This window comes from Eptatretus burgeri, chromosome 11 (genome assembly GCF_056783735.1).
Source record: "Eptatretus burgeri isolate ZD-2024b chromosome 11, Ebu_testis_v1, whole genome shotgun sequence".
Classification (NCBI taxonomy): domain Eukaryota; kingdom Metazoa; phylum Chordata; class Myxini; order Myxiniformes; family Myxinidae; genus Eptatretus; species Eptatretus burgeri.
This window is the reverse complement of record NC_140971.1, coordinates 88,203,224-88,217,301: the sequence shown is the minus strand read 5'-3', so window position 1 is coordinate 88,217,301 and position 14,078 is coordinate 88,203,224. Positions and strand designations below refer to the sequence as shown.

The 14,078-nt window shown below is 43.8% G+C and overlaps 1 long non-coding RNA gene across 1 annotated transcript in view; it reads right to left on the bottom strand.

Moving 5' to 3' along the window:
- Positions 1-416: 416 nt before the first annotated feature.
- Positions 417-14,078, bottom strand: part of LOC147017572 (uncharacterized) — a 152,719-nt gene continuing 139,057 nt past the window's right edge. Inside the window, exon 4 of the long non-coding RNA XR_015049551.1 lies at positions 417-804. This is a non-coding gene — a long non-coding RNA (uncharacterized LOC147017572). The remainder of the gene's footprint in view (positions 805-14,078) is intronic.

Genomic DNA, 14,078 nt, shown 5'->3' with positions numbered 1-14,078 from the left:
GTTGTATATTAGTTTGGCCCTATCTCTCAACGGTGAAGAATCACTTTAAAAAAATGATAGGATCCGGATCTGGATTCAGATCTTCACCAAAATTGAATCAATTCTTCCTTGTCACGCATCCAATGTGCCCACCACGTTTCTTCGAATCCGTCCACAACTTTTTGAGATATGCTGCTCACAGACAAACGGACAGAGGTGCAAACATAACATAACCTCCGTCCACCTTCGGTAGCGGAGGTAATCGGCTGACATTGAATATTTCATTGCATATCCAAACAATGCACTACCTTTTCATTCTAATCATTACTTACGCTTGAGACAGACGATACAATATTGATCACAGTTGGGAGGCCTCAGCAACAAACATACAAGCAGCCACCTTGACAAAAACATTGAAATGATAAACACGTCATTTTTATTGATAACTTGTGATACAGTAGAAAGAAAAGGCTTCACATTGACTCAAGAACATGGTCAGGTTGCACAATTCAACTGATTATCACATGTTGCCTGCCACTGCAAGACCATCCACACACCATCTTCTTGTGTTCCCTTTTCTTCAGTCAAACTGCTCGCTGACCTCCAAACTTCACGATGCGGTTCATCAAATTGTCCTTTAGGGTCTTGCAAAAAAATTCCGAGCACGCAGGTCAGAACCTCCAATTGTTTTTCGTGAATTAAAAAAAATAAATCTGCAAAGAATATTCCAATCAGCATCTGGATTGCATTCTCAATTCCTGATGACTGGAATGGTGGCAAACCTTCTTTCCAAAGGCAGAAAATGAGCGCTGCAGGAATCTGACTCTGCAAGCCACAAGAACCACAAATAGCACTCTAATTACAGGCATCCATGTTAGCGGCAATAAATGTATTTTAACTTCACTTTCGGTGCACTGCTCGATTTTCCTCGGTGTTGAAAGGTCTTGCAACTCGAGTTGCGAGTATTGTATTTACCATTCTTAACTTCACCACCCGCCCCCAACCGCAACGCCATGACAATCACCAACGATGATGCAATGTGATCGTTTTGATCAAGAATTTGCTCACAACCATTTTCTAATCAGGATGTCATCAACTCAAGATAATATAATCTCGTTTTTTTTTCTTTTTTTGATGCTTCCTTAGAGGGAGGCTTAACATCTCGATACCGCACGCAGGCACCGGAGAGAGATGACATAGCTATGGCGCATTCTAATAGTCTTTGGATCCCAAGCACTGAGGTCAAGCCACTGGGATTTTGACAATGGCTAAGGGGCATTATGAGATGAAAAGTTTTCATTATAATCATGGCTTTGCTCTTCTGTTATTGATATCAGTACTGAACGCCTGACAGCCCCCTACAAACTTTGTGCTCTTGGCTGATGTCTATCAGGGATGTTGGAGTTTAGCTGACAATCACCAATGTTGTCATCACTGATTATGTTATGATCCTCTTTCAAACTAAAGAGAGGTTGATGTCAAGAACAATGTATTGTATATCCCTGGCCATCCTCCATATCATTTGTTTTTGTATGAAAAGCTGCTCAGATGTGCAATCAATATCCCACATCTGAAATGCTGATTGACAAAAGGAGCTTGCAGCCTTGACCTGCACACCAAGTCCTGCATATGATAGCTATATATTATTTTGTACAAAATGACGTGTTTTTCTTTGAGGAATATCTTGCTATAATGCAGCTATCATGCATTTTGGTATGTTCAGTACATGTGTAGTCAAAATAGCGCCGTCTGGTGATGTGTGTGCTCACCCAGAAATGGATGGGAAACTGAAGATGAAAATAAATAATTATCAAGATATATGTGCACACAAAATAATTTAATTAGTAATCAATTTAATAATTCAATTATCACAGAACATGGTAATATGAGCTGTTTGAGAAGAACAGCACTTCGGTGCCCGTCGTAGACAGACCCTTCAGCGAGTATGCCACGTGTACAGGGTGGACAGAACAATCTTCAACATCTATTAAATAATGCTGGCAGATGTGACAACCTATTTTAACGTCCATCGATGGGATGACACAAACATTGATGCTTCATCCTGCAAATGAAACACCAGGATGACAGTTTATAGCTGAGCCAAGATTCAAATCCAGGTTAGACAGCTTAGAGGTGGTTGGGCACAACTTTAGGCTATGCTGCCAGCTGGATGGGTGATGAGGGGGAGAGGGGTGGAGGTGGTACAGCATCTTTCTTGATTGGAAAACTGTTTTAGTGAGTGTGAGACATGATCCACAGAAACAACACCAGGTGGGTGACCACACCATGGAGCCAGCTCGTGTACAGGTGATGAGGGCAACCTTGCTCTCTCAAACCTCTCCAGTGTATAACCCACTCTCTTCTCCAATATAAATCACTTCCACTGAACAAGATGGTATTTATAGAATACTTACCCTGTGCAGCTTTGAGAAGGACTTGGTGTGAGCCAACCCTTCTGGCGGGAAATTTTTAATTGCAGCAATCTACGATTATGACGTAGATGTGCACAAATCTGAAAAGTCTGCCATCGAGCACATCATAAGCCTTTACAAAGGACATTTTGTTCTCGTTCCTGACTATTTTCATAACTCAGGTCAGGTCAGGTCTGGGAGCATGTGCCAGAACAGCGCGTCGCTGCGTCCACTTTCCGCCGGTACTCCAGGGGCCTCCGTCTGGCCATCCCCCAGGCAGATGCCAGGCCCATCCCCATCTCCTTGAGATGATGGTCAACCTGCTGCAACCACGAGGCACGTGGTCGGCCCACTGGCCTCCTCCACTCATGAGACTCCCTCGCTGAGAGAATCTGGTGAGCAGGATCAGCGTCAGGAAAACGAGCCACATGTCCATACAGCCGCAACTGACGCTCACGGACTATGCAGGTAACAAATCTCATCCGAGTCTCTCTCAGCAACCGCTCGTTGGACACAAAATCCGACCAGCGATAGCCAAGGATTCTCCGAAGAGACCTGGTACCAAAGGAATTAAGTCTCCGTCTCAGATCCTTGGTCAAAGTCCAAGTCTCGCACCCATAGAGCAAGACTGGAAGTACCAAGGACCTGAAGACTCGGACTTTCGTCCTCCCGCACAGGTACCGGCAGCGCCACACCCCATGATCCAGTGAATCCATGACTCCCCAGGCCCGACCCAGACGTCTATTGACGTCTGACTCTCAGCCAGCAGAGACATGAATATCACTGCCAAGGTAAGTGAATCTCTCCACGATCTCAACATCCTCACCACAAACAGACACAGACAGGACAGCAGCATCCAAGATGTCACCGGAAGCCTGGATCTTAGTTTTGACCCAAGAAATCCGTAATCCCAACGGCTCCGACTCCTCATTCAGCACCTCCAGGGCCCCCAAGAGGATGTCTAAAGTCTCCGCAAAGATGACTGCATCATCTGCAAAATCAAGGTCCGAGATCTTGACGTTGCCAAACGATGCACCGCAACTTGATCTCTCCGACATCCTCCCTAAAATCCAGTCCATACAAGTGCTGAAAAGTGTGGGGGCAAGTACACACCCCTGACGAACTCCAGTAACAACTGGAAATAAGTCAGAGATGGTACCACCACACTTCACAGCACTCTCAGTACCAGAGTAGAGTTCAGACATCAGATCGATCAGTTTTGGTGGCACCCCACGAAGACCAAGAATCCTCCAGAGGACATCCCGATTCACTGAATCGAACGCTTTACAGAGATCAACATAGGCTGCAAGCAGCCCCTGCCGAAACTCTCGTCTGCGTTCGGTGAGGACACGAAGTGCAAGGATACGGTCAATCGTTGACCTCTTTGGTGTAAAGCCTGACTGCTCTGGACGCTGGTGGTCAAGCAGATGGTGGCGAACCCTATCAAGAATTATCCGAGCAAAGACCTTGCCCGGCACTGAGAGCAGCGTCACCCCTCGGTAGTTGTTGCAGTCTTGGCGATCACCCTTCCCTTTCCAGAGAGGGACAACACGGCCCCTCTTCCAGTCAGTTGGGATGATGCCTGTGTTCCAGGCAGAGCACAAAACTGCATGCAACGACACGAGTGCATCATTTCCACCAGCCTTGAGAAGTTCAGCATGGATGCCACAGATCCCTGGAGCTTTGCCCCGTTTCAACTGGTTCACCGCAGCCCGTGTTTCCACAAGCGATGGTGGACCACAGTTGATTCGAGGGTCAGCAACAGGGATTTTAACACCCTTGACGTCCAACTCGACAGCTGGGGGATCAGCCTGGTACAACCGCTCAAAATAACCGGCCCAGCAGGCCTTCACTTCAGACTCCTCTGTCAAGAGCCTACCACTCTCTGCTCGAACTGCAGTGCTCCGAGGGATGGGCTTGGATGAACGTAATGCGCGAATTCCCCTGTAAGCGGGACGAGAATCACCTGTCCACAGGTGATGCTCTACCCCCTCACATATTCCTCGCACATAGGCCTCCTTGTCCACCCTCAGTGCACGTACAGTTTTACGCCTCAGCTCCCTGAACAGCTCAGCTCTGCCATTCAGCCTGGCCCTGCGACTCTGGTCAATGGTATCCAGTGTCCCTTGAGAGACAAAATTCTTCTTTGCCCTGCGGTGAGCTCCAAGGCATCCACCGGCAACATCAAGGACGGTGGTCTTGAAGGTGCTCCACAACTCTTCACGACCCCCCAAAGCACCCAGACCCCCCAAGTGTCCACTCAGCCTGTTCGCAAACTCCTCAGCTACTCTCTCATCCCTGAGCTTGGCAACATCCAGCCTAGGCTGGGATGGTACCATTCTCCAGGATTTAAGGTGCAGCTTTAGAGTTGCTACAACAAGCCTGTGGTCAGTATTGAGGAACTGAGCACTCCGGTAGACCCTGCAGTTCTGGATCATCCTCCAACGACCGTCAATGAGGACATGGTCAATCTCCTTTGCCACACCGCCAGTGTTGGAATACCAAGTCCAGCGATGAGCTTGCGGGCGCTGAAACCATGAACCAGCCACCCTAAGTCCATGACTTCTTGCAAAGTCAAGGAACTTAGTGCTATTCTGGTTCATAGTTCCTGACCCATGGGGACCAACACACACCTCATAACCGTCCCTATCAGTTCCAGTCGATGCATTGAAATCCCCCAAGACAAGAAGTGTATCTCGTTTGGGGCACTGATCAACCACAGACTCGAGTGTGGCGTAGAATGCATCCTTCACGGTAAGATCACTCGCCTCAGTCGGAGCATAAATAGAGACCAGGGAAATGACACCCAAGGAGTGGCGAATCCTTAATCTCATAATACGCTCATTGACCGGTGTTACCTCAATTATCATTGGGGTCAGCTTATTGGACACAGCTACAGCAACTCCTTGGGTATGGTAACCATCAGAGCGACCAGACCAATAGTGGGTGTAACCACCTACCATTATCTCGCCGCAATCCGGTCTCCGAACCTCAGAGAGAGCTGCAATCCCGATGTCCAAACGCTTCAGCTCAGATGATAACAGAGACAGGTGATCATCCTCTCTTAGGGATAGGACATTCCAGGCACCCACCCGAAGGGACCGCCTCAGGTTAACCCAAGGAGACCGCCGTCTGGTGGATGACACCTCAGCACCACTCCGACACACTCTCCCGCAATCTGACCCAGGGATGTTACCCCGTGGTTTCCCTCCTATCAAAGATTGGGGGTCCCGAAGGCTTTGCCCCAATCCTGTCATCCGGTGAGCTGCCCTGCGAAGGGAAGCTGCATAGGAGGTACTCCCACCGAGTGGGTTTTCAGATTTTTTTGCGTTTTTGCGTTTTGCGGAATGAAGCGTTTTACGGTGGCCGGAGTGCAAATCCTACCACCAACCTCCTAATAAGAAGTAACCCAACTGCAGGAGGACGTCCGCAGACACAGTTGGGCACTAGATATGGATGGCCGTTGGCTCACAAGGAGCTCCTCCGCCCTTTGACAGGTTTTGTTTTTAATCCTGCTGGGTGTCCATATCCAAACACCCTCCTCACCAGAAAACCTGGTGGGGGAGACGGTTTAGTCGCCGACAACCCGACCATGGAACAGGTTAGTACAGGTTTACATGGTACCTGTAGCAGGTCACAGATCGAACCTGACCTGATATTAAAGGGATTGTAACCTGACATCGAACCTGACCTGACATTTATAACTCCCAAGGGTGATAAAGACGCCAGAGTAGAACAATAATATGCTTTCATATGAGCTCTCATTTTAGCTCTCATACAAGCCTCGACAATGTCAACAAAAAAATAAAATTAAATAAAGTATAAATCAGGATATTGTCAAAAACAATTCTTCTTATTCTTCTTCTTCTTCTTCTTCTTCTTCTTCTTCTTCTTCTTCTTCTTCTTCTTCTTCTTCTTCTTCTTCTTCTTCACCTTCTTCACCTTCTTCTTCTTCTTCTTCTTCTTCTTCTTCTTCTTCTTCTTCTTCTTCTTCTTCTTCTTCTTCTTCTTCTTCTTCTTCTTCTTCTTCTTCTTCTTCACCTTCTTCACCTTCTTCTTCTTCTTCTTCACCTTCTTCACCTTCTTCTTCTTCTTCACCTTCTTCTTCTTCACCTTCTTCTTCACCTTCTTCTTCACCTTCTTCTTCTTCTTCTTCTTCTTCTTCTTCTTCTTCTTCTTCACCTTCTTCTTCACCTTCTTCTTCTTCTTCTTCTTCTTCACCTTCTTCTTCACCTTCTTCTTCACCTTCTTCTTCTTCTTCTTCTTCACCTTCTTCTTCTTCTTCTTCACCAGCCCAGCAAAATTAAGGCTGAAGCAATAACAATGATACCAATTTCTAATGGTTTTCAATGTACACTCAATATGCACAACATCAAATGGTCATGTAACATGTGGTAAAGTTTCAATTTCCTCTGTTGAATGGTTTTCGATGTACACTCAATATGTGTGATATCAAATGGTCATGTGACATGTAGTGAAGTTTGAATTTCCTCCGTTGAACGGTTTTCGATGTACACTCAATATGCGCGATATCAAATGGTCATGTGACAAGTGGTAAAGTTTAAATTTCCTCCATTGAACGGTTTTCGATGCACACTCAATATGTGCGATATCAAATGGTCTTGTAACATGTGTTAAAGTTTTAGTTTTCTATGTACACTCAATATGTGCGATATCAAATTGTCATGTGACATGTGGTAAAGTTTTAATTTCCTCCGTTGAACGGTTTTCGATGTACACTCAATATGTGCTATATCAAATGGTCATGTACCATGTGGTAAAGTTTCAATTTCCTCCCTTGAACGGTTTTCAATGTACACTCAATATGTGCTATATCAAATGGTCATGTAACGTGTGTTAAAGTTTAAATTTCCTCCGTTGAACGGTTTTCGATGTATACTCAATATGTGTGATATCAAATGGTGATGTAACATGTGGTAAAGTTTCAATTTCCTCCGTTGAACAGTTTTGGATGTACACCCAATATGTGCGATATCAAATGGTCATGTAACTTGTGGTAAAGTTTTAATTTCCTCCGTTGAACAGTTTTCGATGTTCACTCAATATGTGCGATATCAAATGGTCATGTAACATGTAGTAAAGTTTAAATTTCCTCCATTGAACGGTTTTCGATGCACACTCAATATGTGCGATATCAAATGGTCTTGTAACATGTGTTAAAGTTTTAGTTTTCTATGTACACTCAATATGTGCGATATCAAATTGTCATGTGACATGTGGTAAAGTTTTAATTTCCTCCGTTGAACAGTTTTCGATGTACACTCAATATGTGCTATATCAAATGGTCATGTACCATGTGGTAAAGTTTCAATTTCCTCCCTTGAACGGTTTTCAATGTATACTCAATATGGGAGATATCAAATGGTGATGTGACATATAGTAAAGTTTTAATTTCCTCCGCTGAATGGTTTTCTATGTACACTCAATATGTGCGATATCAAATTGTCATGTGACGTGTGGTAAAGTTTTAATTTCCTCCGTTGAACAGTTTTCGATGTACACTCAATATGTGTTCTATCAAATGGTCATGTAACTTGTAGTAAAGTGTAAATTTCCTCCGTTGAACGGTTTTTGATGTACACTCAATATGCACAATATCAAATGGTCCTGTAACATGTGGTAAAGTTTTAATTTCCTCCGTTGAACAGTTTTCGATGTGCACTCAATATGTGCGATATCAAATGGTCATGTAACTTGTGGTAAAGTTTAAATTTCCTCCGTTGAACGGTTTTCAATGTACACTCAATATGCACTATATCAAATGGTCATGTAACATGTGGTAAAGTTTTAATTTCCTCCGTTGAACAGTTTTCGATGTGCACTCAATTTGTGCGATATCAATTGGTCATGTGACATGTGGTCAAGTTTAAATTTCCTCCATTGAATGGTTTTCGATGTACACTCAATATGTGCGATATCAAATGGTCATGTAACATGTCATAAAGTTTAAATTTCCTCCATTGAACGGTTTTCAATGTACACTCAATATGTGCGATATCAAATGGTCATGTAACATGTGGTAAAGTTTAAATTTCCTCCGTTGAACAGTTTTCGATGTACACTCAATATGTGCGATATCAAATTGTCATGTGACATGTGGTAAAGTTTTAATTTCCTCCGTTGAACAGTTTTTGATGTACACTCAATATGTGCGATATCAAATGGTCATGTAACATGTGGTAAAGTTTAAATTTCCTCCGTTGAACGGTTTTCGATGGACACCCAATATGTGTGATATCAAATGGTGATGTAACATGTGGCAAAGTTTTAATTTCATCCGTTGAACAGTTTTCGATGTACACTCAATATGTGCGATATCAAATTGTCATGTGACATGTGGTAAAGTTTTAATTTCCTCCGTTGAACAGTTTTCGATGTACACTGAATATGTGCGATATCAAATGGTCATGTGACATGTGGGAAAGTTTAAATTTCCTCCGTTGAACGGTTTTCGATGTACACTCAATATGTGCGATATCAAATAGTCATGTGACATGTGGTAAAGTTTTAATTTCCTCCGTTGAACAGTTTTCGATGTACACTCAATATGTGCTATATCAAATGGTCATGTACCATGTGGTAAAGTTTCAATTTCCTCCCTTGAACGGTTTTCAATGTATACTCAATATGGGTGATATCAAATGGTGATGTGACATATAGTAAAGTTTAAATTTCCTCCGTTGAACGGTTTTCAATGTACACTCAATATGTGTGATATCAAATGGTCATGTAACATGGACTAAAGTTTTAATTTACTCTGTTGAACGGTTTTCGATGTACACTCAATATGTGTTATATCAAATGGTCATGTAACATGTGGTGAAGTTTAGTTTCCTCCATTGAACGGTTTTCGATGTACAATCAATATGTGCGATATCAAATGGTGATGTGACATGTGATAAAGTTTAAATTTTCTCCGTTGAATGGTTTTCGATGTCCACTCAATATGTGCGATATCAAATGGTGATGTGACATGTGGTGAAGTTTAAATTTCCTCCGTTGAATGGTATTCGATATACACTCAATCTGTGCGATATCAAATGTTCATGTAACATGTGGAAAAGTTTAAATTTCCTCCATTGAACGGTTTTCGATGTACACTCAATATGCACTATATCAAATGGTCATGTAACTTTTGGTGAAGTTTAAATTTCCTCCGTTGAGTGGTTTTCTATGTACACTTAATATGTCCAATATCAAATGGTCATGTAATTGTGGTTAAGTTTAAATTTCCTCCGTTGAACAGTTTTTGATGTACGCTCAATATGCACTATATCAAATGGTCATGTAACTTGTGGTGAAGTTTAAATTTCCTCCATTGAACGGTTTTCGATGTGAACTCAATATGTGCAATATCAAATGGTCCTGTAACATGTGGTGAAGTTTAAATTTCCTCTGTTAATGGTTTTCAATGTGCACTCGATATGCGCTATGTGAAACGGTCATGTAACAGGTGGTAAAGTTTAAACTTCCTCCGTTGAACAGTTTTAGATGTACACTCAATATACACCCAGGTGTAAAATCCACAACCAAGTATATGGTTCAAGATTCTATTATCAAAACATCGAAGCCTCAAGACTGAATTGCGAATGTCTTACAAGATAAAAAGAAGGAAAGGTTATATAACATCATAACAGAACAACGTATGGATCAATCTCATGAAACATTCACGTCATCATTCACCAGTCTTATAATACAGGTCATTGCACTTTCCTGGTAATGTTCAGTTATACATTTTATTTCACAGAATCTGTTACGATGACACAGTTGGCTGTGTCGTGGTTGCTTTTCAGATAACCAGTCTGAAAATCTACTTTGCAAAGAAGATGCAAAGTTTGTAAAAAATAAGTTGTTTATACCGGTCGTTCCTTTGTAAAAATGTTGTTCACACCATTCCTGTAGAAGTTCAGCTGGCAGCTACTCAGGGCATGATGATCGGATTCATATCTGATAGCCAAGATGATCCTCAGTGTGTGTTTTTGTCCATGAGCACTCCCAGACATGTTCCTTGTGAGCCCACACTTGTTCCTTGTGGGTCCAGACGTGTTCCGCCCAAATAGTGAGCGCCCCCTGACATGATCCTTGTGAGACACCATCTCCAACTGTTAAAGGTATAGAAACTTGTCCCTTATATCGTACTTTCTGAGCAAGGTGTGAAAAAAAGGCTTCATTCATAGTTATCGGCTGTTGTGTCAGGGAGGAATGCCGCACTAGACAACAGTACTCCAAGTTATGTAAGTCATATCACAATATTAACCAATACCATGTTATTTCTTGTAAACTGATCTGCAACTTGCTTGAGGTTGTGGCCAGCAAGGAGTGGAGTCAGATCAAGGCACCTGACGTCACCCACGATGATGATGATGATACCAGCTCGTGGATGGCTCAGGAGGATGTCATCAACGGCATACATGAGATATTGCACGAACAAGTGAGCCCTGGCGTTTTCTGGTGGTGAGTGGATAGAGGCATCCAGAATTGAAGATATTTCTCTGGGAAGTCTGTTTGGACAAAATTGAGCCCATGCAGTCTCACATTCTTCAGGCACTGGGAAGTCTGTTCGGATGTCATTGAGACCAAACAGTCTAATGTTCTTCAGGCACTGGGAAGTCTGTTCGGACGTAATTGAGCCCATGCAGTCTCATGGTCTTCAGGCACTGGGAAGTCTGTTCAGACGTCATTGAGACCATACAGTCTCATGTTCTTCAGGCACTGGGAAGTCTGTTTGGACGTCATTGAGACCATACAGTCTCATGTTCTTCAGGCACTGGGAAGTCTGTTCGGACGTAATTGAGACCATACAGTCTAATGTTCTTCAGGTACTGGGAAGTCTGTTCAGACGTAATTGAGCCCATACAGTCTCATGATCTTCAGGCACTGGGAAGTCTGTTCAGACGTCATTGAGACCATACAGTCTCATGTTCTTCAGGTACTGGGAAGTCTGTTCAGACGTAATTGAGACCATACAGTCTCACGTTCTTCAGGCACTGGGAAGTCTGTTCGGACGTAATTGAGACCATACAGTCTCACGTTCTTCAGGCACTGGGAAGTCTGTTTGGACGAAATTGAGCCCATGCAGTCTCACGTTCTTCAGGCATTGGGAAGTCTGTTCGGACATAATTGAGACCATACAGTCTCATGGTCTTCAGGCACTGGGAAGTCTGTTTGGATGAAATTGAGCCCATGCAGTATCATCTTCTTCAGGTACTGGAAGTCTGTTAGGATGTCATTGAGCCCATTCGGTCTCATGGTCTTCAGGCACTGGAAGTCTGTTACGATGTCATTGAGCACATACAGTCTCATGTTCTGCAGGCTCTGGAAAGTCTATTCGGAACTTCGGTGAACAGCAATCTTCAAGTCTTTCCATAGATTCTCAATGGGATTCAAGTCTGGGTATTGGCTGGGCCACTCAAGGACTTTCACGTTCGTGTTCTGAAGCCATTCCAGTTTTGATTTGGTTGTATGCTTGGGGTCATTGTCCTGTTGGAACATAAATCTTCACTGCAGTCGAAGGTCTTTTCCACTCTGAAGCATGTTCTCCTCTCGGATTTGCCTGCCCTTGGCTCCATTCATTGTTCCCTCTATCCTTACAAGTCTCTCAGTCCCGATAGAAGTGGTGTTCCACCAACAGCCCTCATGGGCCACTTAACCACCCCTGCAAACCTTGAACCAATGAGGGGATGCCAGGCCTATGGGGAGTCCCAGGGGTCGCTAGTGCACGGGAGGGTGGGGAGGGGGGCGGGGGGAGGTATAATAGGAGGAATACAAAATTTGATGTCTGTCTGTCTGTCTTGTCTATAGTCTTCGTCTTTTGAGCAAGCAGGCAGTTCAAGTGTGTCCTTTCGTGACTTCAGAGCATTTTGCCTTTCATCCTTTGTTCAAACTACTTCGCCCGTTGCGTTCTCTTGCTCCACCATTTCTACACCGACATCTACGTTTTCTTCTTCTCTTTTCCAACTTTCTCTCTTGACAACCTTCCCACCCTTCTGTCTTCTTTTCACGTATTCTTTCTGGACTGTTCATGGCTTTTGCACATGACATACCCTGGCCTGGGTACACTGTTCATGCACCCCTTTTATCAGCAAGCTGCCCAAGTCATGGCCTCCTCCTCGCACCTTGGCATGAGAAGCTGCCACAGACCATCACATTCGGCATGGGAACGAGTGACCCCATACAATAGGGCACCATCAGAGTGGAGGGGATTGAACAGGAGTAGTTGTGTGGATGACACAAGCCTGAACTGCTGAGTCACAGGGTAATTGCAGCCTCGACCGGGGGTGCAAAAAGTGCATGTGAAAAGGTGTGAGTAATAAAACCCCACACTATCTCTTTCGCACTCTCAATTGCTGACCCATCTTCAAAAACTCTGTGTCTTTCCTTCGTGTATACGGATCCATTTTAGTGTCGAGGTGATGAGTCATTGAAATGAGGGATCCATGCCCAGGTATCATCGCGTAGGGGAATGAATGAGAGTTGTAAGTTACCAAATATGTTTTGTTTTGCTCCTCTTTAAATTCTCCCACCATTTTTCCATTTGAATTCCCCAACTGCCATTTCCCCCGTCATTTCCTGTTCAATTGACCATTATAATAAAGTGCATGAAGTTTTATTATCGTGTCTTGACTTATCCTGCTTGGGTTTGATCGGAAATAGTGCTACTGGGGCAATTGCTCCCAAGGAATAACTGCAACGGAAGCATATAGAGTTTGACACGTAGCATTGGTTCGCTCAGCCAATTAGTAGTGGCCACATAGTCATCGGCATGGTTCCCCATCTGCTTCATTCATGTCACATGTATGGTAAACCAACCGTGCATGCAAAAATCCGGCTGAGGTGAGTGTTGTCGATGGCGTCTGTGGTCTTTTTATAGACATGCTGGGTTTTTGGAGTTGTCCGCCCATACAAGCTGTATATACAATGGAAGCATGTGCCACAGTGCATCGCTGCATCCACTTTCTGCCAATACACCAGGGTCCTCCGTCTGGCCATCCCCCAGGCAGATGCCTGGCCTATCCCCATCGCTAAAGGACAGGACATTCCAGGCATCCACCTACAGGGACCGCCTTAGGTTAATCAGAAGAGACCGCCATCTGGTGGAAGACACCTCAGCACCATCCCGCCAAACACTATCCACCCATGCAACTATCACAATATAGTTAGAATTACATATTTAGATCACAAGATATATCAGGATTCAGGACTATTTCTGTACCATTCCCTTGATTCACTGCAACGGCAGTGCAAGTGTGTGTATTGTTAGTTGTAATTTCCATATTTGGGTTTCATAAGGTGGAACGCAGCCCTCCCAGGTCTCAAAGTATCCACATTCGTTTATGTGTGTGTGTGTGTGTGTGTGTGTGTGTGTGTGTGTGTGTGTGTGTGTGTGTGTGTGTGTGTGTGTGTGTGTGTGCACGCACATGCATGTGTTTAACCTTAATGAATCAAATATCCATCTGCAAATGAGTGATTTCATTGTGGTAGTCATCGTCTGGTGGTTCATACTAAAGTTGCTCTCAGTCTGATTTTAATCTGACCCATGACACCATTATGGTAAGTTACAACTATTTTGTCTAAAAAATAGCAAGACAAGAATTTGTCCAGGGTACGAGCTTACCATGTTGACTTACTCTTGTAACTATTTGACATTAAGTTGCAGATGCATGTAAT